The 25,773-nt window shown below is 48.1% G+C and overlaps 1 protein-coding gene across 1 annotated transcript in view; it reads right to left on the bottom strand.

The window, feature by feature from the left end:
- EOGT (EGF domain specific O-linked N-acetylglucosamine transferase) overlaps positions 1-25,773 on the bottom strand; it is a 273,584-nt gene that overhangs the window by 140,066 nt on the left and 107,745 nt on the right. The gene's annotated exons all lie outside the window — the stretch shown is intronic.

The raw sequence follows: 25,773 nt of genomic DNA, 5'->3' as shown, positions 1-25,773 counted from the left end.
GGCCTACTGGCTTTGTCAGGGTGTCCCCAAATTAATAAAACGCAGAAATTGATCATATAAAACGAATGCAACGCCATTAAAATCACTATGGATGAAACCCTCTTACAATAACCTTCATGAACCATAAAACATTTCAATAATAGTTTTATCATGGTTAATAAAGCATTTTGCTATAAAAAACAAGGGGGGGGAGAGAGAGAGAGGTAGGGGTGGATTCCTTCTCCCAGATAGTATAAACAAACAACAAGAATCCACCAGATTGGGTGATGTGTTCCCTACAATGGTGGGGAGCACACAGTGTTTTTAAAATACCCCTCACACACCAAAAGGACCCTTGGTGTCATGCTTCATCATTGGGGTCTTCGCACCCCTCTACGGGATGCGGCGTGCTGCGGCCTACGACTACGCGGGAGCACTGATATTAGACTGTGTGTGGTGTATGTGAGGGTTGGTTGTGAGTATGTGGTGAGGAAATGTGAGTAAGTGAATGTTTAAAAAGTGCCTGGCTCGTGGGGTAGGTCAGAACTAATTTAATGAGCCCCCGGGCAGGCAATATTAAAATGGGGGCAGAATGCGGTAAATATGTGATATTAGGCACAGTACCTCTTTGGGTGCGTCGACATGTTTCGGAGATCAACTCCTTCTTCAGGACAGGGTGCACCACACCCCACCTTACTCACGTTTTTTTTTAAAGTAAAAAAGTGTATTATACAAAAAAGTGAAGTTGTAGTACTACCAGGAACAGCTTATTGAGGTTTGACAGTTTCCATTCTCGCCACCTACGAACAAATCTACCATATGGCCAATTCCTCCGCCTCAGGCGTAATTGCACTGATGTTGCCCAGTTCAAAACACAAGCAAAGGACCTCAAAACAAAATTACAGCACAGGCAATATCCAGACCGCATAATTGACACGGCAATGAAACGGGTAAGGAACAATTACCGGATGCTCTCCTTGAAGACAAGATAAAAACAGATAGTGACCAAAAAAGACAAGTATGTGTGACAAATGAGGTCACGAAAATCATTAACAAGAACAGGCGAATTCCTGAACTGTGGCCAACTAACTTTTGAAAAACCTATGTTCGCCCACAAACATGGGAGAAATCTCAAAGACATTTTGGTCCACACTCGCCCAAAAGAGTGCCAACCATCTACAAACTCAATACATGGAATACATGGACATTTCCCATGTGGGAATTGTAGCAGTTGCCACCTCACAAGCAAGAGCAAACACCTAACCTAAACGGCACAACATGGGAACAAAGAAGTTTTACCACCTGCAACAGCAGAAATGTAATTTACATGATTAAAGCAGAACAGATAGTGGCTGGGTAGCTCTTGCGCAACAACAACTAAATTAATATTCTCCTAATAAGATGGCTCAAGGGAACAGGGGAAAGCAGCCACTTGCGTCCCCAAAGGAGTCCTCTGAAAACAGAGAATTCAATGACAAAAGATAAATTGTCCCCGAGCACATATATGCAAGTTCTTATATTGTTCCAAGAGAAAAGATAACCACAATCAAATGAATGTTCTTTCAAGGTTCATCGAATCAAATTTCTTTAATTTCCATTTCTTTTCTCTTCATACATCAAATTTCTTCACAGTCTTCATCAAGTTCATACAGAATGTAGCCAATAGATCAAAAGGACCAGTGCCAACACGTGTTTCGTCAGAGGGTACAATCACCCAAGTGACTTCTTCAGGGCAGAAATTCAATCCAAATACCAAATTATATAGGCCAATTCCAGAAGACAGTTGTTCCAATAACAGTTATTGAAAACGGAATCTCTTCTGACGACGTGAGGAGTACTCTCCTTGATCTAAACCACATATTATCCTATATGAAGAACTCTGAGATAGAAAATGGATTGAGTTCTAATTTATAATTGAGGAACAACTGTCTTCTGGAATTGGCCTATATAATTGGGTATTTGGATTGAATTTCTGCCCTGAAGAAGTCACTTGGGTGATTGTACCCTCTGACGAAACACGTGTTGGCACTGGTCCTTTTGATCTATTGGCTACATTCTGTATGAACTTGATGAAGACTGTGAAGAAATTTGATGTATGAAGAGAAAAGAAAAGGAAATTAAAGGAATTTGATTCGATGAACCTTGAAAGAACATTCATTTGATTGTGGTTATCTTTTCTCTTGGAACAATATAAGAACTTGCATATATGTGCTCGGGGACAATTTATCTTTTGTAATTTACATGATTACATGCTCTTGTACATTGGAGTACGTGGGAATGACATCAAGAGCAATCAAAACGCGTATAAATGAGCATAAGAGCAATATCAGGTGTAAAAAAAGTACTACAAAAATGGCAACGCATTTTTTAGAAGCACAACACTGTGTCAATGACATAAAATGGACAGAGATTGAACTATTACCAACAGATAAGGGCCTGTTCCAAAAGGAACAATGTTGGGTTTTCCGTCTGGGAACACATACTGACGGAATCAATGATGACATCCCTTGGGGCCAGGTCACCTGAATCACCATCCATAATCAGACTAGTGGTCTATTCACTTCGTCTTTCTGCTTCCTAAAAGAATAATTGAATTCCAGAAACTGAACTGTACAGCTCCCTAAATGAGAAGTCTACCATCTTCTGTCTGAGTTTAACTATATGGGTTATAGGTCTCCCCATAATTACTTTATCTCATCCTCCTCTTCGAAGCAGATATCATGCATTAAATATATGGAGTATTGGTCTCCATAACTACTTTATCTCACCCCCCATTTCGGAGCAGATAACATATCTTTCTGCACCCGGGACCTTCATTTAGGATCCAAATCCTATACGGGAAATACTATAGCTGGGCGGACCTCTGGTTTTGCTCTGTACACCCGCTACGCTCTTTTCATTGGACCTAACCGCTGGGCATTCCTCAGGCCGGGCTTAAACCAAGGGAAACTAGTGAAACCTCTCGATCTTGCGCATGGGCGGTTCCTAATGCGCCACCGCACATGCGCACAACAAAGACACCGCTAGGCGATCATCGCGCATGAGCCTTGCTGATCCTTGGGTCACAGCGCAAGTATCGGGCTAATGGAATACCCTTATTAGGCCTTTCCGCCAATTAACTTACCAATTAACCTAACAAACGGGATCTTCAATCACTGTAAATACGGCATCCAGAGCGCTCTACCGCATTCACCGGGTAGCCGCGTTCGGGGGAACAAGGACATTACCATTGCTGTAATTCGTGAGTAAAATCTTGTTGAAACGGTGGGGCCATTCTTTCTCCAACCTGTAAGTACTAACAACTGCTATACTCTGTATTGTTTTACAGGAGCCATTGGGCCAGAGCAACCCCCAACGTTATGGAGGCTCATGGGGCATTGTACCTAGGACAAGAAGTATGCCTCTTTTTTATCCTCTAAAAATCTACTTTTTCACCCTATAAAGTTATGTCCTATAGGCGGAAGGAATCTAACGCCCTAGAGTGTGTGTTTTCTGTTTTGTGTATGTTTGTATTGTATTTTGTCCCTTTTTTCAACAGGGTCACCTGCACTAGTAGCATGACATCAATTTTGTCTAGTGACCCTCACCATTTATTTTTTACAGGTCACTGTACCTTGTGTAAATATTAAGGAGTTGATTTCTACAATCGTGGTCTTCTTTTTCCTTCTAGGTTACTTGCATATTGGCATAACTTCATTCTAATTGTAGGAACATTATAGTACTACAACTTCACTTTTTTGTATAATACACTTTTTTACTTTAAAAAAACGTGAGTAAGGTGGGGTGTGGTGCACCCTGTCCTGAAGAAGGAGTTGATCTCCGAAACATGTTGACACACCCAAAGAGGTACTGTGCTTAATATCACATAATTACCTCATTCTGCACCCATTTTAATAGTGCCAGTCCGGGGGCTCATTAAATTAGTTCTGACCTACCCCACGAGCCAGGCACTTTTTAAACATTCACTAACTCACATATCTCACCACATACTCACACCCAACCCTCACATACACCACGCATAGTCTAATATCAGTGCTCCCGCGTAGTCGTAGGTCGCAGCACATCGCATTCCCGTAGAGGGGTGCGAAGACCCCAATGATGAAGCATGACACCAAGGGTCCTTTTGGTGTGTGAGGGGTATTTTAAAAACACTATGTGCTCCCCACCATTGTAGGGAACACATCACCCAATCTGGTGGATTCTTGTTGTTTATTTATAATAAATCATTTTGCACATATATTAAAAGTATAAGTCATTCTCTTATTTCCAACTTGCTACTACAGCAGCTTTATGACCGACCAACAGAGGCCCCCTCACTCCAGAGCCTATGTACAAATGTACAAGCTTTAAGGGTGCTTGGAAACATCTGAAACTTCTCCTGGGGGCATATACCCTCCGACAAGAGTTAGGACAACCCTCAATGTGAACATCTTCTGGAGGGGCTGCTGCATTTCCTGTAGCCCTCAAACAGCATTTAAAAATGTTGGTGATGGGGCATGGCTACGACAGCCGGCATGGCGGACGCGGCTTAGTGGAGCTCCGTCCCGCCGCAACTCTCCTGGCCATATTATCCTGCCTCCCCCCCTTACCTGACCCCCTTCCCCAGCGACAGACTAAGTGGCGGAAGGCACCCGACGGCCGCCCTGACAGTCCTGGCGGCATCGGAGGCAGTGTGGCGGCGCGGCGAGCCCCGGAGGTGGTGAGGCCTACTCTGCACGCTGAAGCCGGGACCTCGATTTTTGAGGCGCCCCGGGGACACGGCGAGCACAGGCGGCCGCTGGGCTGGGTGAAGGTGCGGCCTGCCTCTACCTCCGGGATAGTGGGAGACTCGCTGGAACTAGTGGCAAGCCCGGACGACCCTGGCACAGCGCCTGGGGCCTAGGATGAGGCCCGGGGGCTGGGACCGGCTGGACCGGGGCTGGGCGGAGGACCCACGCAACAGGTCTCCCCGAGACAAGGTAGCCTGCTCCCATATTTGTGCTATTGGTGTGGTGCAGCTAGTCCAGAGGGCTCGGCGGTCAGGTCGGGCCGCGGTGGGGTGGGCCGTTGCGGCGCAGGTGACCGGTCCCCCTCATTGCACGGGCAGATCCATACAGGGCCTCGGTGGTCGGGTCGGGCCACGGCGTGCTTGTCTGGGGGAGGCCCCCCTGCCTGTGCTGCGGAACGGGCACAACGCCCCCTTATCCCTGAGCGGAGTGTACTGGGGAAGCGAGGGGACTCCGGCCTGGGGGGCTGCTCCGGCCTTTACTCTGCGCGGCCTGGAGTGTGCCGCGGATCGCGCCCAAGGGTGTGGAGAGACTGCACAGGTGCAGCGGCGGCTAGGGGATTGCGTGGACGATCTGCCGGTACTTCTGAACCTGGTGTGCCGGGGCCTAGGCGCGGCGACTGGAGGAGGGAGGCCCAACCCTTGAGTGGAGGAAGTGTTGCGGTGGGCCCACGAGGCAGTGCCTTCGTAACTTTGCCCCAACCGGTCGTCAGCCATGACCAGAGGCGGCAGCGGGGCCTCAAAACAGGCTACTCTGGACAAATTCACCGGCGCAGGGGGAGCGGCTGGTGCCTCAGGGGGCCCCCCATCCCAGGGGCCAGATAATGCGACGCTCTTGGTGGCCATTACCCAGTCCAGGGACACTCTCGACGCAAAGATTGGGGCTGCTGGTGCGGACGTGACTCTGTTGCGCCAAGGCTTACGCAATGCGGTGGCCCGAATCACGGAGGCTGAGACGCGGATCACCGGAGTGGAGGAAGATGTCGTGACCCTTAAAAAGAAGGTAGCAGCCATGGAGGGTATTCAGAAGGGCCTAGCGCTCCGAGTGGAGGATGCAGAGGGGCGGGCTAGGCGCAATAACCTCCGTTTTGTTGGCTAACCAGAGGATTGCGAAAAAGGAGATATGGAGGCCTTTCTCACACGCTGGCTAGAGAGCTGGCTGCCACCGGAGTCCCTCTCCCGCTGCTTCGTTATCGAGAGAGCCCATAGGGCGTTGGCCCCTAAACCGCCAGTCGGGGAGCGACCGCGAGCGGTGATTGCCAAGTTACTCAACTATCACGACCGGGACACTATCCTGAAACAGGCCCGATTGAAAGAACCGCTCATGTGTGAGAACCAACGGATCCTAATATTCCCGGACTACACAAAGCTGGTACAGCGCCAAAGACAATCCTTCGCGGATGCCAAGGCCCGCCTGAGAGGCCTCAAGATCCAGTATGCCCTGCTCTATCCAGCCCGACTGCGGGTGATCTATCAGTCCCGCACTCTCTTCTTGAACTCTCCGGAGGAGGTATTCAACTGGACGGATGAGACGGTTCGGGTCCGGTCGCACACTCCGCCGGCTCGGGATTCAGACTCATCCTCTTCGACAGCGCCAAAGCATACACATAGACGGTCTCGGAGTAGAAGCAATTGGAGGTCCCGCTCTTCTAAACGCTCCCCTGCCAAGAAAACTGCTGCGGAAGGGACCGCTTTCTCGGACACTCAGACTGTGGATCCGTGAATGGGGGCTCACCGCTCTTTGGTGCAATGAGGTGAGATCGGCGGGTGGCCCAGAGTCGCCCAGCGGGGATTGCTGGTGTCCCCGAAACACACAGACATTATTGGACAAAGATATAGATTTTGATATGTGATGTTGGGTGAGGGGGGGGGTGGAATGTAGGGCGGACATTTGCCTCAGGGTACTAGTCGCCTGGCTTTCCACGGGTGGTAATCGACCCTTTAAGGGTCTAGTTAGAGGTTGTGGGGTTGGGTTATGGGGATCCATTGGAGCGGGTGGCCACTGACCTCCCGTTGGGGGCGGTGGCTCGCCCACACCGTGACAGATACTTCAATGTTGCTGAGGTATAGGGGGGGGGGGGGTTTGGAGTAGTTGAGTTTGGCCCAGGTTTGGGGTGGGGCTTTGGGAGACAGTGGTTGTTTGGGGTACTCAGGGAATGTTTTTTGCTACACGATGGTCCAGCAGGTTCGATTACTAGATTGTAGGCAGACTCACCTCCATATGCTCAGGCGAATATACATGAGCTCGAATGATGGCAGATAGAGGCCCAGTTCCGGAGCTCCCCAGGGTAGCACTACGGGTCATGAGCTGGAATGTTCGGGGCATGCTCGATAAAATTAAGAGGGGTGCTGTGCTAAAGCAGCGGAAGAGGCAGAAAGCAGATGTCCTCTTGTTACAAGAAACCCATCTCTTGGGAACCAAGACTCCTAGTCTACAGCGATTTGGCTATCAGCAGGTGTACCACGCAGGGTTTGTCCGAGGGTCCCGGGGTGTTGCAGTATTGATACATCGGAGGGTGTCGTATATACACTCCACACAGTGGGTAGACGCCCAGGATATATATGTGTTTGTTCGGGGAACGATTGATGGGGAGCCTGTTGTTTTTGGAAGTGTGTATGCCCCCCCCCCCGCTGCACTGGTCCCTGGTGGAGAAACTGTTCGCTGTGTGGTCTGAGATCCCGGATGCCCTGGTGGCGGTTGGAGGAGACTGGAACGATGTGATGGATGGTGCGTTGGACCGCTTTCGACCGGGTGGTGGGTTGCCACTGGCTGCGTCTACAAAGTTGTGTGATATGGTGCGGCGCTTGGGTTGGACGGATGCCTGGCGCTATCAACACCCAAATAGTAGGGAATACACCTATGTCTCGGGGGTGCATGGCTCCTTCTCACGGTTGGATTACCTGTTTGTTACCTGCTTAATGATAGGAAGGATAGAATCGACGGCCGTATTGCCGCGGGGGCTCTCCGACCATTCCCCAATAACTATGGATATCCGCCTAGATCAGAGACGGCAGCCGTTTCGATGGCGCCTCTCCACCTGGCACCTTCAGCAAGAGGAGTATCAGCTGGGTCTACCTGCAGGCACTCCTATCGCGGCTGAATCTTGGGTCTCACTTTCTTTCCTACGTTCGGCTATTGTATACCGATTTGACGGCGTCGGTTCGGGTGGCCGGGGCTATCTCGGAGGTCTTCCCTATAGGACGGGGTACCCGCCAGGGCTGCCCTCTCTCGCCATATTTATTTGCTCTCGCCATGGAGCCCCTAGCGGCGTGGGTCCACATGGACGCGCAGATGAGGGGGTTCGAGTGGGACTCCGGGCCATCGTTTAGGATTGCTCTTTATGCGGACGATGTGCTGTTCTATCTAACTGACCTTAATAGGTCGGGCCCGAGAGTTCTGGAAATGATGAAGATCTTTGGTGAAGTTTCGGGGCTCTATCTTAATATTCAGAAATCTATACTATGGACTATAGGCGATGGTGCGGCGCTTGGCGATTGGGCGTCGGCCCTCCGGGTGACAGCTGGGGGCATTAAATATCTCGGGGTATTTCTGTCGGATATACCGGGAGTTTCGTGGGAACGCAATATCGTACCGGTGTGGGACAAAGTTCGTTCTGATATGAAGACATGGTCCCGCATGCCCCTCAATATCTATGGCCGTTCCGCAATATTTAAGATGGTAGCCCTCCCGCGCCTACTGTATCAGCTACAAAATCATCCATACCCTGTTGCGCCACAATGGTTCCGTCAGGTCAACTCGGCGCTAGGTCGCTTTCTCTGGGCTGGGGGTGCGGTCCGGGTGGCACTTCGCACCTGCTTCTTGTCCACATATTGTGGCGGCCTGGCATCATCTGATATTTTGTATTATTACCAAGCGTCTCACCTGTTGGTGTTAAACGAATGGTGGTACGGTGACCGCAGCGACCCGGCGTATGCCCTGGAGCGGTACCTGATGGATCCTAATATCCTGCATGAGCTCCTCTACTCGGCGGCCAAAAGAAAGAACCTTCCGATGGTCACACAGGTGGCGTTTCAGGTGTGGCGGAGGGCGCTGGGCCGTATGGGGTGGTGGAATACACGGACGCAGGAGACTCCCCTGTGGCACAATGGCTGTTTGCCGGCTCTAGCGGCGTTGCGGGGATTCAAAGGCTGGGACGCCATAGGGATCTCGACGCTGGGACATGTTATGAGGGGAACGACTCTTAAGTCGTTCCAGGCTCTGAGGGACGAATATGATATGCCGCACTCCCAATTCTTTCAATATCTGCAGTTTAGACACGCTCTCTCCCCTGCCCTGGAGGGACTGGAATCCTTGCCAGAATTCAGCCCCTTGGAAGCCAAGCTGTTCATGGGGGAACTGGAAGATAAAAAAAATCCTGTATCTACCAATCCCTCGTCACCCACTGCTCCTCCTCCCTGGACAGACAGATCTATATGGCAAAGAGATGTAGGGGAATTAGATGAGGAAAGCTGGAGAGAGGCCCTGGAAGCCCCAAGGGAGACGGCTATTGCAGTGCGATTACGCTTCATTCAGTTTAAATACCTGCATAGGGCCTACTACACAAGAGAGCGACTGCATAGAGCTGGTCTGATTGCTTCCCCTGACTGCTTGCGGTGTGGCCATGAGGTGGGCACATTTGTGCATACGGTGTGGTCTTGCAGGGCATTAGAGGGGTTTTGGAGGCGGGTCTGGGATTGTCTGGATGAGGTGCTGGGTTGGTCACTCTCCCGTACGTCACAGCTAGGTCTCTTACATGTTCTGGAGCAGGTGGGAGGCAACATCTATAAAAGACACTTGTTACTCCTAGGCCTGGTAGTGGCCAAAAGAGATGTGGCCCGTGCCTGGAAAAATACTCGAGCTACCCCGATAGAGGCTTGGAAGCAGGGGTTGGACTACTACATGAGTTTGGAACGCCCGGTGTTCGTGGCACGAGGCTGCCCTAAGAAACATTTCAAAATCTGGAAGAGGTGGGCGGACTATAGAGGACTGTGGCTGGAGCTGCCGGCACAACAAGATGCTGTCAGTGAGCAGCTGTAGGATGGACCTGGGCGAGGGTAGGAGGGTACTGCCAAATGTATATAGACTGTATAATCGAGTACGGACCGACATCGTGTTTGGGGCTAGGGGGGGACCCGGGTGGAGGGTAGTTTCTGTGGGGGGGGGTGGGTTTGGGGGGTTCTTCGACAAAACTGATTTCCGTTGTATTCTGCACTGATTGCTAATCTCTATACCTAGATTTTCTGCTCATGGCTCCTCCGGGGTTCGGAGTACTGTGAAATGTTTGTGCAATCTTTCCTGATATGACAATAAAGCTTGTTCTGGAAAAAAAAAATGTTGGTGATGCCCCTGCTCACTTTATGGGCACCATGGAACCCCAGTGCAAATTTCTTAGAGCCCCAGATGCCACTCTTTTCCCCAAAGCTGTGCTTACTGCCTTGCAACTGGTACATGAGGGGGGGCTAGACTGCCAGCAAAAATGGAGGAAGACATATGGTACAATCCCCATATTCTGGTACTCCGAGCTGAACCTAGGGTAGAACACTACTCTGGAAAACTATAAGAGGAAGAATCAAGTTGAGAAAATTTCTTAAGTACAGTGAAAAGGCAACAACAGATTGTCTGTCTTAAAACAGATGCCTTCTTTGAGCAACTTAACTAATGCAATATGCTTAAAGACATCTCTATAATGTTTTCATAACAGTCTTGTTTTGACATCACGGGTCATTTGTAATAAGAAAACAAAATAGCTATTCTACTACACTAGCTTATTGCAGTTGAGCTATGACTTCAAAATATTTGCATTGAGACACCATGAAAGCAGGTAACAACAGAGTTGCAGCTGCTAACAATGAAGACAATCTTTTCCCTCAAAGGACCAGTAATTTGCCGATTGGAGAAATGTATAGCTGCATACTTTGCACAGATTTCATTTCGTGAAACCAGGACTGTCTCTGCAAGTTATACTACAGACATAAACTATACCTGTTATTTTAAATTGACTTACGTTAACCTGTGCGTAATATGTTTAGACAAATTTCTAGCTGCATTTTGGTATTTTTATATTCACACTACATTTTCTACATTTATTTTACATGCATCAACCCTAATATCTACTTCATATGAAGGCACATGAGATGAAGGATCTAAGATTTTAGGTTTAAGATTGACAATGAGGGTCGTGGACCAGGGTCAAACGGACTCGATAATTCTCGCCTCGGTGCCTACTCTAACCAGGGAACACACTCGGCAACTCTGGGCATTAAGCTTGCCTCATCTCTACAACGGCCCCCCACAGACGCTGGGATGCCTGGTTTCACCTTGGAGATACCCAGAAAGGGACCATCTCACAAGGAAAACCAGGACGGGTTCCCCAGCGGTCTTCAGCGCCAGGATACTCCTTGGAGTCACAGTGCGCTTTACAAGTACACCTACATTTACATTTACAATGTATTATAAGAAAAAAAATATCCCATCTCATTTGTTCAAAGGATAGTGCAAGACACTTCAGAATTCCATGAACTCTTAAAGGTACTTAGGCTTCATTACCCTATGACTTTAAAAATCCTTATTAGGTGTGGTAGAGTGTACTCAAAAATATTTCTGACCCTGTAGCATTTGAGTCACATAAGCTTCATCTTAGGTACAGTACCAGACATTGACTTTGGGTGTTCTGTGGGCATAGTACACCAGAATGTTTTAGGAAGTGTCTTATTAGTAACAATGAGGGGGATATAAAAAATCCAGAAACTCCTTTATATTCCTCTTATCTGTCCCCTGAAGAGGGCCCTGTAGTTTTCTCTGTCTCAATGGAAATGTTTCTCCAGATCAGAAATTCTATTTGTGCTACTTCACTGTTGGCTGTAGATCCTTGATGGTGGTCAAGTGCTCTGTTACTGTCCCCCACAGTCTGAGAGTTACGAAAGATCTATAATGACAGTTTATCTCCCTTTATCTGCTAGTGGAGTGGTGACTCGAGATGCCCATGATATTGAATTTGTGTTCCAGTGTACTGCTCTGGCACACATTTCATCAATGATCTTAGCATCTATATTATTAGTCTTCTCTGCTCTCTATTGTCTGCTAGACATCTGCAGACAGAACTCTCAATTCTCACTTGCTTGGCTATGCACACTGCTTTCAGCCTGACCATGTGCCCAGTTCCCCCGCCCCAGAACACATTTTGCTATTTGACTGTGCTTACAGAGTTCAGGTGACAGGAGTAGCCTTCAGGTATGATCTTTGCCCAATCCTTCTTCAGCCAGAGTCCACTGGGCATGGAGGTTTGCTGTACCAACTACGCACTTTTCCTTGGCCATGCCTTTTGCCCCAGGTCTGTGCACCAAAGCCCACTATCAAGAGTCTCTGGCATGAAAAACAGTTGTTTACTGTTACCCAACTTAAGAGCACTCACTTAATTGAGGAGGATGAAAGGCTGAATATACCCGCAAGAACTCAAATCTGTAATCATGAGGTCAAACACAGATTCTTGCAGTGGATGCATTAGTCCTCTGAGCCATCAGATTCAGGCAAGTGTAGCTCTGGAAATAAAACCTGCACTTCTACTAATGTGGAAAAGAGCCATAACGAGCAGTTTTTGTAGTGTCATAGATGTCAATGGTGATACAATTTTAGATGTCATCTGTGTTACTAGGTAATAAAGGCTATTGCAATTACATGCAATAACAATATCTGAAAGGACAGTAATAGTAGTTGAAAGGCTCCAGAACTAGTTTTTTTAGGTCGAGCCTGGAATAAGCATCCGAAGGACGCGTCCAGGCGGAGACTTATAGCTGCCTGTCTCGGGGGAATGAGGGACAAGAGGGTGTTACGAGCTTTTGCTGCCAGGTTTGGGTGCGCAAACGCGCACGTTCTGTCCCGCGTCTTGCACATGCGCACGCATATACACAGACAGACAGACACTCGCTCACACACACCCCCTCCCCCCCACAGTCACACACACACGCAGACTCCAAGACACATACACACATGCACGCACGCACGCTCACACACATACACAGCCCTCCCCCGCCGCCGCACGCGCACACACACATGCCCCCCGCCCTCGCAGCTCAGCAACAAGGCGAAGCCCCACTCACCGGCTTCCTTGGTGCGGCGGCGGCTCTCCTATCATCGGCAGCTGCAGGGCCCGGCACCAGGACTCTTCCTCCCTCCTTCTGCACCGGGGCGCAGGGTAGGCTCCTGCCTGCTCCGGTGCTCAAAACAGCCTGCGGCTCTTCCGTGGGAGGCGGGGTAGGCTCCTGCCCTCCTACTTCCTGTTTCCGGTTGTCCCGCCCGGCCTGACTTCCTGGTCGCAGGCCGGCGGCGATGTTCGGTTTGTACCGGACCGCGGGCACCTGGACAGGTATTAAAAGGAGTGGGGGTCTCTCCTCCCCCCCCTCCCCACTGCCCCGGACTACTTCTTCCCTCGGACTCCAGCATCGACGCGCGGAAGCAAACTTCTCCCTGGTCTGGAACACTCGCTCCTCTGGGAGGGCGGCGGCCCCAGGTAAGGGCAGAGGGCCGGGGAGAGGGTCAGAGGGGGCCGGGGAGAGGGGTGCAGGGAGCCTTGCGAGCTCTCACAGGGGGAGGGAGGGCTTCTATGGCAGAGGCTCGCGAGTTATCTAACGCTGCTGAATGAAGCGCACGTGACAGGCGGCTCCCACGTGCTGATACATCTCTGCACCTACCATGCTCTATCTGTCCGTCTGTCCTTTGCTCATGAGCAGCGCCCGCCCTACATACCTTCATAACCGGGTCACCTGCCCTTCTGTCCTTTGTCTACCTGGCTACGTATGTACAGACTGTGAACTCACCCCAAGAGCCCCGTCAGCGCCCCTTGTCACAGTCTGCACATCGCTGCCCCCCTGGCTTTTTCACTTATTTCGCCCTTTGTCCTGCCGTCTGTCCATCCGTCCACTCAATCATACGGATGCAGCTACCCATCCGTCCACCTCCCTGTCCGTCTGTCAGCCCGTTCTCTCTTCCAGCTGTCCCTTCTTCTGTCCGTCCATCCTTGTGCAACTCTCCACCCAACCATGTGTCTGTACATCTATCCGTCTATCTGCCTGTCTGCCTTTCTCTCTTTCCATTGATTCATCCACCTGTCTGTCCATCTTAAGTTTTCTCGCCTGTCCCGGTCAGTGTACACCTGTCGATCGGCGGTCCATGTGTACTCTCTCTACGTTGTCAGCTCGTTCTATATGTATATCTATACTTCTCCGTTCTGCAGCCCCCCCTTTCCTGATGTGCAATCGCTCTTCGTTATTTCTCCGGCTCTCCTCTTCCTCAGTCCCTCTCCCTGACATGTCTGACTACATGCCCCCCCCCCCCTCGCCCCCCTCCCGGCCCCCTCCTCAGCGTCTGTTGCCTGTCCAGGTCACTCTCTTGCAGCGCCTGCACCAATAGTTGCTTGCACATATAGCGCTATATGATGTCTGTGCACCTCTCAGCACGCCAGCATGCCTTCCAGCCTTTCACCACCCCACCCGCTGTCTCTTTAAATGCTCCTCTCTTGTCCTCGCAGCGCTCACCCTCTCCACTCACGAGCCAGCGCATCTCTTTCGTTTTCACACTCCTCTAAGAGGGCTCGCATCTCACAGCACACCTGCCTTTCGTGTTTACTAAAACGTCTGCTGTCCCTTTGACTGACACCCAGCAGCCTGGACAGAGGTCTGCCGTAGGGGTAGCTCACTCGTGGCATGAGCACCCAGCAGCCCAATTGCAGTGCGAGTCACCGACGTGCCAATCACGCTTCTGGGTGAAAACCATCACTGTAAGTAGACAGTAGTTTCAGCCACTTACCACCCTGTTTGTCGGTGTTAACCACCAGTATCACACACTTCGCAGATTGGACTCAGATAGACAGAATGACGCCGGGCGGCATGTTTGTTTTTCATTGCAGCGCCGCCATCCGCAGTCTTTGTGCCATCTGACCCGACCCTTACAGTGTTGTGGGGAGGGTCATGGTGGAGGGTATTGGTTTGCAGCCTGCTGGGCCCATGCCTTCCTAAGCCCCCACAGATTTACCTCAGATTGTTGTAAAAAAACGCTTCACAACTCTTGCCCTCCGATCACATATTGTTTCAGGAACGGGGGCACAGCGTTTGTTTATTCTCCCGATCCCGGGCCTTTTTCGGTTAGCAGACAGTACAAGCGTTTAAGTGTGACCTTGACCAGCCCAAGCTGTCAACAGCCCCAGTCGAGGCTTGTGACATATGTACTGTAGAACCTGGGAGACAATACAACCCAGCGTGTGGCCAGCCAGCAGCAACAATTTGGTTGGGAGCAGTGATAAATGTGCAGCGTGCTCACTGGCAGATGGCAGCTAAGTTTTTCAGAGATCGCAAAACTGCTGTCATTAATTTAGGTAATGGGTATCAATTGTGAAACTGAATTGAAATACCAAACTAGTGTAACATTTTTTTACAACAAAATGTATTTCTAACTTACAGATCAAAAGGGTATATACAGGCCGACACTGAGATAAGACAGCGGTTATTTGGTATAGATTACCAGCTGAATTTTATTAGATGCTACTAAAAGATTTTACAGGAAGTTATGGTATGGTATGGTTGGAAAGGGTCAGGGCAACTTCACAAATCACGTCAGGTGTGAGTGGTTTATTTAATCCAGGTACCACACTGCACTTACTAAAAAAATGTTTTTTCGTTTTGTACCATACATTTTCTTAAACCACTGCTCTTTATAAGGTATCACTAAAGGTGTTGCACAGGATATGTGAAAATCACTTATACCTGTCTTGAAAACATAGAACTGTTACTTGTGTGTACTAAAAACTTGGCAGCTATGTTTGGGCCGCGCTGGTGATAGTCGGGTGACACTAGTCAGTGGGGACGGAGATAGTGTCACTCACAGTCATTGAAATGTCACTCTTAATTACACTGAAATTATGAATATGTCACACATAGCAATCTGAAACCTTGGCAGCTATGGCGCTAGGCAGGTGAATACAGCGCTCCCAGCGCTATAAAACTTGTCGCTTCAGAGCCCCCACATCCTAAAAATCTCACCACACACTGGAAGGGAGCAGGCTCTGGGGTCATCGGTCTAAAGCACTTTTCTAGTAAAAAGATTATTCCACACAAACTATCATCCAGAGACCCAGTACCCCTGATACTCTCCTGCAGCACTCTCACCACAGTGAGAATCGTGTGAAACCAATGACGTGTCAGAGGGAGAATGACACCAAAGGATGAAAGGTAGAGGCTACCCAGCAGAGATGTGAACCTATAATCTGCAGAGAAACACACATACATACATACACACATACATACACACACATACATACACAAACACATACGTACATACAAACACCCACAAACAAACCCAAACACATAAACACACGCACACACACATACATATATGCACACGCACGCATGCACACAAAGTCACTGAAAAAAAGGACAAATTAACACTAGGTATCAATTACATTAAACAATGTTCCATGTGTAGCGCTTAACACAAAAACGAATGAATAGCCCCTGACAACTATCCAACACTGCCAGCTCTTTCCTGTATACCCGAGCATATTGTATAATGCTATTAAAACAGAGACTTTTTAGGTCGATCCTGAGCAGCGCATGTGCTGCTCTTCCAAGCACGCTGTATTCAGGTATGGACTTGCTAAGATAAGCTTGCAGTTTTGTCCTATCGCTGAAGGTTGGTAGGTTGGGGAAGAAGTGTCTGGGGCGTCCTTTAAACAAGCATTTGCAATGCAATAGGTCTCACTTTTGCAAAAGTTTAAGCTATTAGCATTGTAAATGACAATGCCTTTTATTTATGTTTTAAAAGCAAAAACATAAATAAAAGGCATTGCCATTTACAAAGCCAATAGCTCTAACTTTAATAATGCGAGACCTATTGCATTGCAAATGCTTGTATATACATGTGCTGGATACTGGTAAAAACGACTTTCCCAGCGACATGAAGGCTTCACTGAAAGTTATGGTGTTTGGTATCAAACACCTTGTATTAAAAAAAAAAACACGGATTCCAGTGGTGGGTGTATTGATACATGCACCCCGAGGGCACCTTAGATGTGCCCCTGAAAACCTGCTAGCCTCTAGTGTGCTGGCTGACCAGTGTCGGCCAGCTTGCCAACACAGACAGGTTTATGACCCAATGCATATGAGAACCTACAATCTCTGAGGCCAGAAAATTGCCTACTCTGGCCGACTGTGTTGCCACCTCTTCCAAGCAGGATGGCTAAGTAACCACCATATCAAGGCCGGAGGCTGCCGACTTTGATATGTGGCCACGGCTTCCCCAGATTGGGAAATGCCAACCCCCTTGGCTTATCTGGCACCAGGACAGGTGGGAAATTAAATATGCAGGAAAGCGTGGTGTACTACCAGTAAATCCACTAAGATGAGCTGCCTGATGTGCCCCCCTTTAGGAAAATTCCGCCATCTAAGTAATGGTAGAATTAGGCACTCTGGGACAAGGTTATGCCCACGTCCCATAGGAAATGGTCATATAGGGGGTGTGGTGACCCCAAGGGTAAGTGGCCCATTTCCATGTAGGGGAAATTGTAATGTGTACATGTTTTCCTGTATGAGTGAAGATTGCAACACTGCTACTCATTTTGTAAAAGAGATTTGGGTGTGACTAAGTTTAACAATTTTTTCAGGTAAAAGAGCACTAGCAATTTTTTTAGTTTTGAACCTGGTAGCCAGAGACTGCTAGTTAAATATTTATTCATTGAAATTCCTCAGTATTGTTTTTGGCATGGCGAATGTATCTGTTTGCATTAATAAATTTTTAGAGATAATTTAGACCGCTCTAAATTACTTCAGTCAAGAGGATGGAGGTCCTAACAAAGGTGACGCCTTGGGAAGAAGTGGCACCAAGAAAGCAGGCACTCCAAGTAGTGTCAAGTCAAGTCAAGTCAAAAAAACTTTATTCGATTGTTCATAGTAACAACCATAAAAGCACATTTCAGTAAACATACATTGACACATAAAATCCAAGCATTGTTAAAAACGACATAGAATAGAGAATCACAAGCAGAATATACAATAAAAAATCTATACTACTATTATAAAGAGAGAACTTGCACCTTTTGGCCAGGTAAACTCGGGAACCACAGCGCCAATCTACACACCCAATACATCTATGAAAATGTCAGGGTGTGTAGATGGACATAGGCTATATAAATTTTTTTTTAAAAAGTAAATTAAAAAAATTACGTTTGTAAACAAAGTAGTCCCCTGAAAGTAGCGCCAGCCGGGACCTAGCGCTGGCCGCTACGTGACGTGCGTGATGACGAAGGAGGAGGGCGGTGCAGTGACGAGTGACTGTGCAGTGAGGAGCGGCGGCACAGGTAAGGAAGGGTAAGGAAAGGGAAAGTGAGACTGTGCGATGCAAATGTCGGAGCGTGAGTGAGTCGGGGCGGGCGCGATTGAGTCGGGGCGGGAGGGGGGCGCGAGTGAGTCGGGCGGGAGTGGGGCGCGAGTGAGTCGGGGCAGGAGGGGGCGCGAGTGAGTCGGGGCGGGAGGGGGGCGCGAGTGAGTCGGGCGGGAGGGAGTCGGTGCGGGAGGGGGTCGGGGCGGGAGCGGGTGTACTGCCCCTAGCCCCTTTCTGCCCCAGGCAATGCTGGGGCGGGCTGCTAGTATAAATATAAATGATTATGTTAGTTAAAATATATCTATCAGCAACACAATTACCCCTACATGCTTTTCCTAAATTTAATTGCTAGTTTTAAAAAGCTGCATACAAATAAAGTGCAATCACAGCTTAGAAGTTGGAGATAATAAAGTGCTGGTCTGATTTGTGCAAAGTTCATTTGTTTGAGGCATGGTTTTAAATATAGCTTCCGTGGTACAGTATAGAAGGGGCTGATGAATAGAAAGTGTGCCAGATCTTGCGGAGACTTTTCGTCGCAGCCGCAAGCTGGCAACACTTGGCCTCGATGGGCCCCCCTCGGTACGGCCAGTAATAGATGGAATATGTCTAAGCGAAACCTCGTCAGCAGAAAGCGATCATAACTTGACAAGGGCCATGACAGGTACGGTTCCATGCGCAAAGAGGTTTTTAGTAGCACATGTTTCCGAACACTATCTTTCTTTAGTTCGACCTCCTCCCGAGCTAAATACCTAGATGCAATGAAGGTCTTCTTCACAAAGATAACATCAGATTTAGTGATAAACTCTGGGGTTGCAAAAAGATCGGGACGCCCTAGTTCAGAAAAACAGTTACTGATATATTTAATCCAAGGGACTTTGAACCCGTTTTCCCATGTTAATGCTTCTTCAGGATTTGTTGGGTAAGGGGTATGTCAGTATTTAGCCAACAGTTTAGCCAACAAACTAAGGGATTTAAGGCTATCCTATCGCATAAATAGGGCATGCCCAACTCTTCATGGGCAGAAAAGTTTGCTGTTCCCCTTGAAACCCTCAAAACCCGTTTTAAAAAACTATTTTCTGCAACCTCCAGGCCTCTAGAGGAGGCGTACCCCCATAGCTCACTTCCATAGCATGCAATAGCAGTGCTCTTAGCTTGATAGAGTTGGAGCAATGCGGCCACCGGACTATTACCCATTTTTCTTGTGAAGTCAAGTATTGCTGCATTGGCTCTAGTTACCTCTCCCATTTTTCTCAGTACTGCGGGTCCCCAATTTAGTTGATGATCAAAGAGGACACCGAGGTAGGAAAATGTTTTAGCTACAGAAATTTTTTCCCCATTAACGTTAAAGGAGTTTGGCTTTTTTTCCCCTAGGCCTACCTTCATGACGTAAGATTTTGAGTTATTGATACTCAGGTCCCGGGACTTCATAAAAGCATGGAAAAAATTTAGCAGGCTTGTAGGCCAATTGCAGTCCTGGAAATCAGGACTGCGTCATCCGCGTAGAGCAGAACCGGCAAGCCTTTCCGGCCGACATAGGGGTAATCTACTCCTGTACTTAAAAGATGCTCTTCCAGGTCATTGATGTACAGGTTGAGGAGGAATGGGGCTAGAATACACCCTTGGAAGACGCCCCGATGTATTCCAAAGTCCCTCGTTACTTTTAAGTCTTGTGAATAACGGACATTTGCTCTTGTATCGGAGTGCATGTCGGCTAGTAAATTAATCAGGTTCTGCTCTACACCCATTTTTGCCATGGCGTCCCATAGCCTACCTCGGTCTACGCAGTCGAAAGCCGACGATAGGTCCATGAATGCCATGTGAATTGTACCTTGTTGGGCCATGGTGTATTTTCCTATAATCATGTACAGGTTCAAACACTGAGTAACCGATGAGTGACCAATCCTGAAGCCGTATTGAATTCGGGAAATTACGTTATTTTCATCTGCCCATGCTACTAACCTGTTTAAAATTACACCCCCCACTACTTTCACTACAGAGTTAATTAAAGATATTGGCCTGTAGCAGAGTGGGCTACTGCGGTCTCCTTTTTTAAATACGGGTACTATGGTGGAGATCCCCCACGACTTTGGGCAACCAGAAGCCGCTGCTGCATTAACTACAGCGGTAAGAACAGGGGCCCATAGTGATGGGCAAGATTTAAAAAGATCTGGAGGAAGGCCGTCAGGCCCTGGGGCCTTATTGCAGGTTAGGCCTTGAATTCCTTTTTCAACCTCGTTAATTGAAAAATGCAGAAGATTCTCCATAGGAGTAATAGGACTATACTCAGCTTTGTGGCTCGTTACTTTTAAAAATAGTACTGAAATGGGTGACCCACTCTTCCTCTGGGATATTTGTGCCAAGAACAGTGTTACTTGGATGATCAAACAGAGGTTTATTAATGATTTCCCAGAACTTGGCACTGTTAACTAAAATTTTAGGATCTAAAAGGGACTCCCAGGTACTTGCCTTTACCTCTTTTTTTCGTGTCGCAAGGGATTTATTATAGTTGGCGCGCATAACCTTAATACGTGCCAAGTTTCTGGGTCTAGCTTTTAAGGTCTCGGCTGGCTTTGGAGCAGGAATGGTCAAACCATTTTGGGTTATTGCCGGCGTGCCCATTTGCTGGCACCATCAACAAGGACCCTACTGTTGATACGACCCCCTCAAATGCAGACAAGGTTTGTCCAGGAGATGATGTAGGTGACACACAAATTGAAAGTTCGGAACAACATAGATTATTAATTGAGATATACAGGTTATCACAATTCACCATTGTCCATTTCAAGCGGCGCTTTCCGTTTGTGCACTTTAAGGTTCCCCGGCCTTCACAGCGCTTTCGCAGTTCAAAGATACCTCCACCCAATTTGATGGAGATGGGGTTATGATCACTATGAACGTTCATTTGGATGCGAAAATCTGAGGCAAAGTTGGCAAGGTCCTCAGATAATAGGATATGGTCTATTTATGTTCCGTTTGAGTTGCCTTTATATGTGGGTACATGGAAAAGTGTGTGCTCCGCCGTCTCAGACATAGCTGCAACTAAGTTGTTTTCATTCATCAAAATTTTAAGTTGGGTTCCACGCCGAGAATGATCAAAGTGAAAGCCTTTCAGGCTATTACACCCCAAATGTCCCATGGGCGTCACTCCTGGATTCCCACAGGGATGGGTATTAAAATCACCAGCACTCAGTAATTGGCGTGACAAATTCCCCACATTGTCTCTCAGAAAATCACACAGCTGCAGTAAATTACATTCTCCATATTGGTTTACTGCATTATAAAAATTGATCAGGGTCAAGGTATGTTTACCCCTCTTTAGCTATAGGACTTGGATATTCCTATTGCCTGAGTGACGAATGTTTATATGACAGATAAGAGCCAGATTAATGTAAATTACCAGGCCCCCCTTTGCCCTTCCACTGCTCGATGGTTCGGCTGGGATGAAGAAGCTTTGATATCCCTCGATGTGAACGTATTTTTTTTCTGCCAGCCATGTTTCTTGGAGGCATATCACCGGGTATTGCTTGACAAAAGACAGCCAAGTGGGATCGCAAGCTTTATCAGCCAAGCCCGCCGTGTTCCAGGAGACCAGGCTTGTGCTACATGATGGTGTTATGTCTACTTCTGTGACTGTATCTGTGTTTACATTGTTAGATATATTTGGGTCAATAAACTCTGTTCGTGTGACTACCTGTTCTTCCATGGTGTTGTGATTGTGTTTTATGTAGGTTAGGTCGGGGCTAAAGGCCTCTAAATAGTCTGTGAATGAACTTGACCGATTTTGTAAAAACAAACTCTCTGGTGAGGTTCTTGTTTCTGGGCCTGTCTGGTCAGTTATTATTAGTTTCTCGGCAATGGTGAATTCATTCAGTCCCTTTGTATCAGCGTCTTTGCCAGATGTTATATCATGGTTTGCGTAATCATTATGTACAGGGGGGATTTGTGTTACGGGTAGTCAGTCGACCCCCACCAGGCCACACTGTTCATAGAAGGCATTTTAACGTAACTTAACGTAACGTAACGTAACGTAACGGCATTAAACCTGTTTGAAATAGGAACGTTGTACTGATTATTCAGATAGGTTGAGTAGGGATATTCGTGTTGGAGTACTTGGTGTGATCCTTCCCTCCTCTCTGGGTACATTGCAAAGTGATTTGTAATTCTGTAGTCCCTGGGTATGGCCCGACTTGAATATAATGGGTCATCTGGGGTATAATTGCCATAATTCCTTATAGTATTCCAGTTTTGGTGTTGGTTAGCAAAGGTATGAGATCTCCTCTGTTCCGGTAGGAAATGTAGGTGCATGTTGTTTGACCCGGAATCGTTTGAGGGATAAAAGTAGCTAAGGTCCATAGTGCGAATCAGACTGTTAGTGGGGCCATTCCTCCATCTACTGATATGGCTTGCCACGCAGATATCTCTAAAAGTTGCACTCACCCTCAGTAGACTTAAATCTATGACCCACCCAATCTACCCTCCTGACATGGGATATTTGCCCATTGAAGTGTGAAGGAAGCGGTCTATGTGTAGTTAGCCAGTGGCTCACTTTGTTTTTTAGTTCCCCATATGTTTATGTTTTCCCCTCACCCAATTTCGGGACGCCTATCATTACTATTGTGTAGGGGTGAGACTCGGGGGGAAAGTTGATGTAGATTGGCTTTTTAGCTGGTATCCGGTTTGAGGGTTTCTCAGGGCGATCATTTTTGGGCATATTTTGAGATACTGTGGGCCTTAGAGGTCCGGGCTGGTTGTTTTGTTTATCAGTACATAGACCCTCTGCCGCCCATTCGCTCTCAATATTTTCAGTTGTAGGGGGCTCAGAAGCTATATTGGGGTCTGGGACCACTACTAGTGCAGTATTTTCACGAGCGCTGGAGTTTTTGTTTGTGACATTTGGGGCTAATGCTGCAGATAGAGGGGTCAGTGTCTGTTTGATGTTGCCGCTGTGTGATGGATTCTTTGATCGTACGGTCTTAATATTAGTCGGTTTTGATGAACATTTAGCCGACGTGGGGTTCTCTTTGGATGGCGGTGATCTGAGTAATTTTAACATTGTTGCCGTATTTTTATTTTGTGTAACTTCAAATTTCTCGACGGTTTCCTCCAGCTTAATAATTCTTTCACGTATGGGCAACAGGAGGGACCTTATTAAATGTTCCAGTTGGGTCAGAAATGTGTTATCACTTAAATTTAATGAATCAGTCTGACATGACTGGTCTGTACTAGCTGTTACGTTTTCTACCAGTAGCTCTTTTGGCTGTCGGGATGCCACCAGACTAGATGGTAGTGGTATCTGGTGGTTAGGTATATTATTTATCAGTTTGGCCAATCTAAAGTTGGACCAAACGTCCTTCGCTAAGAGCTTGTGTTTACAAAGGGGTCGGGAGATTATCCTCGCTATTGATTTTGATTTTTTCCTATTCCGCCTTTTGGGCTTAGTTATCGGACTGCCTTTATCGGGGGGGGGGGGTTATTTCTAGATGGTGGTCTCCCCGGGTATTCGCCACCTACAAGTGGTGAAGCTAAAGACATGGCTCTAGAAGGAAGAGGGCCCGATTTATCCTGTGGGCTACAAGTCGGCAGAGGACTGCTTTCCCTGCTGTTACAATTTAATGGTGTACTTGTATCTGGTAATGAATTTTCTCTGACTTGAGTGTTAGGCAACCCTGTAAAGGATTGCATTAAAAGTGATTCCTGAGAATTTATAGTAATATCAGAAGTATTAATAGTAGTGGTGTTATGTAGTGAAGGATTAGGGAAACACAAATTTGGAGTTAGAGAAAGACGCCTCTCTGTATTTTGGATAGTGTCTGCCACAACGCCTATAGTTTTCTGTAGCATTATGTCAATAGCGGTGAGGCTAGGAAGAGGTGTAGTAGGGGCCACTTTATTCCTAGTGGAGGATCTTGTGGCGATGAGTGTTTTTTTTTACTTTCATCATGTTATAGTGTTAGACGTTAATTATTGGGTTCTGTATACTTTAATACAGTTGCCTCTACTTAGGTTCGTAAATATTGAGTACAGTTTTAATACTACTATTCATTCAACCAAAAAGAGAGACGTTAGTTTTTTTGTGTACAGTCACCTTATGCCGTAGAATCACATAGCTGGTTGAAAGGGAGATGGCCCGTCCCGTCCTCCTTGGGCCTCTGAGAGCCACAGAGGGCCAGCCCTTTGCCCGGGCTTAGCCCCGGGCGCTCCCGCGTCGCGGGGCTGACGCGACCTTTATGCGCCGCCTGGCGCGATCTTCGTAGCGTCTCCCGCCGCTATGCAGGGCGGGAAACGTAGTCCAGAGCCCCCCTCCGCTCGGCGGCCACTGTCGATGTCGGTTGCGGCGGCGGGAGGGGGACTGAGGCAGGCACCAGGCTCCAGGGGCAAAGAGAGTGTCAAGCGGCTGTTATAAGCAGGTCCTGGGAATTGCAGCAAAAGTTTTTAAACGGCGTCACCCGCTCCACCGGGGTGACGCGACCTTTATGCGCCGCCTGGCGCTATCTTCGTAGCGTCTCCCGCCACTATGCAGGGCGGGAAACGTAGTCCAGAGCCCCCCTCCGCTCGGCAGCCACTGTCGATGTCGGTTGCGGTGGCGGGAGGGGGACTGAGGCAGGCACAAGGCTCCAGGGCAAGTATCTTGAATCCTTCTCCATGGGCCTGCAGTACTGGTTGTGTGTCCACTGAGGTAGCTGGTCGATTGTACCACAGGTTTGCCCTGGTGGGGCCTGCGTGCACAGGTTACTGTTTCTTGGGTTGGCATTTAAAAAGCTACGTGCCAGGGTTCTGCATGTCTCTTGCTGTATCTGAGTTTTCCCTGGGTACAGGGTGCGTTGTTGGAAAGGGTGTAGTGCGTGTGAGTGATATATGCAAAGCTTGTGAATGGCACCAGGTACGATGGGACTTCTTCTCACATTGGATTAGCATGTGGGAATGTACAGAAAGGCTATTAAGCAGCATTTCCTACAGGCAGAGTAGTAGCAGTATTGTGTTTGATATCGATTAGTTCTTAATGGTGAATCCTCTCTGGTAGAGCAAGTGAATCTGACATAACTTGCATGGAAATGTCACTTTTGGGAAAGTGGGGATTTCGATGCTCATGGCTCTGTGTGCCTGTCTCTCAATTCACATCTGGGTGCTAGAGGGACAGCTACATCTGTGCATTCCTGATTAAAGGCCATTACCTAGGGGCTCAAGGGAAACTGTGGACCTCTGACCTGCCTTTCTAGTGTGGTTATGTGGGGGTGGAATTGGCACCGGCATTCTGAGGGACAGGATTAGGATGGCAGACAGGACGGAATTTAGAGTGGGCCTGTTTATTTCAAAGGTGGCCTCTTGAACGGATTCAATCTTCAAAGGCCATCGTGGGTTATAACTACTGGGGCTCTGGCCTCAGCAGTTAGAGACGCTTTTGGATTTGGAACCATACTACACTAGTAATATGTTGGTTTGACACTGGTACATCGACACAAGGGATTCTTTAGGCACGAGGGACTGCAACTGGATTATCCGCAGACTTGTGGTCGCCTGGGCTGGTCGTGCTCCAGGAAGGGGAATATCTTTTGGTGGATTTTGCTTGGACGTTGCTGGCCTGCAGCTTAGCGACAACTGTTGTGGCATGGGTCCCTAAGTACTCTCCATATTGAGTGGGATGGTACCAGCGACCTGGAAACAT

This window comes from Lissotriton vulgaris, chromosome 9 (assembly GCF_964263255.1).
Source record: "Lissotriton vulgaris chromosome 9, aLisVul1.2, whole genome shotgun sequence".
NCBI classification, from domain to species: domain Eukaryota; kingdom Metazoa; phylum Chordata; class Amphibia; order Caudata; family Salamandridae; genus Lissotriton; species Lissotriton vulgaris.
The sequence above is the reverse complement of the archived record's forward strand: the minus strand, read 5'-3'. Positions and strand labels throughout refer to the sequence as shown.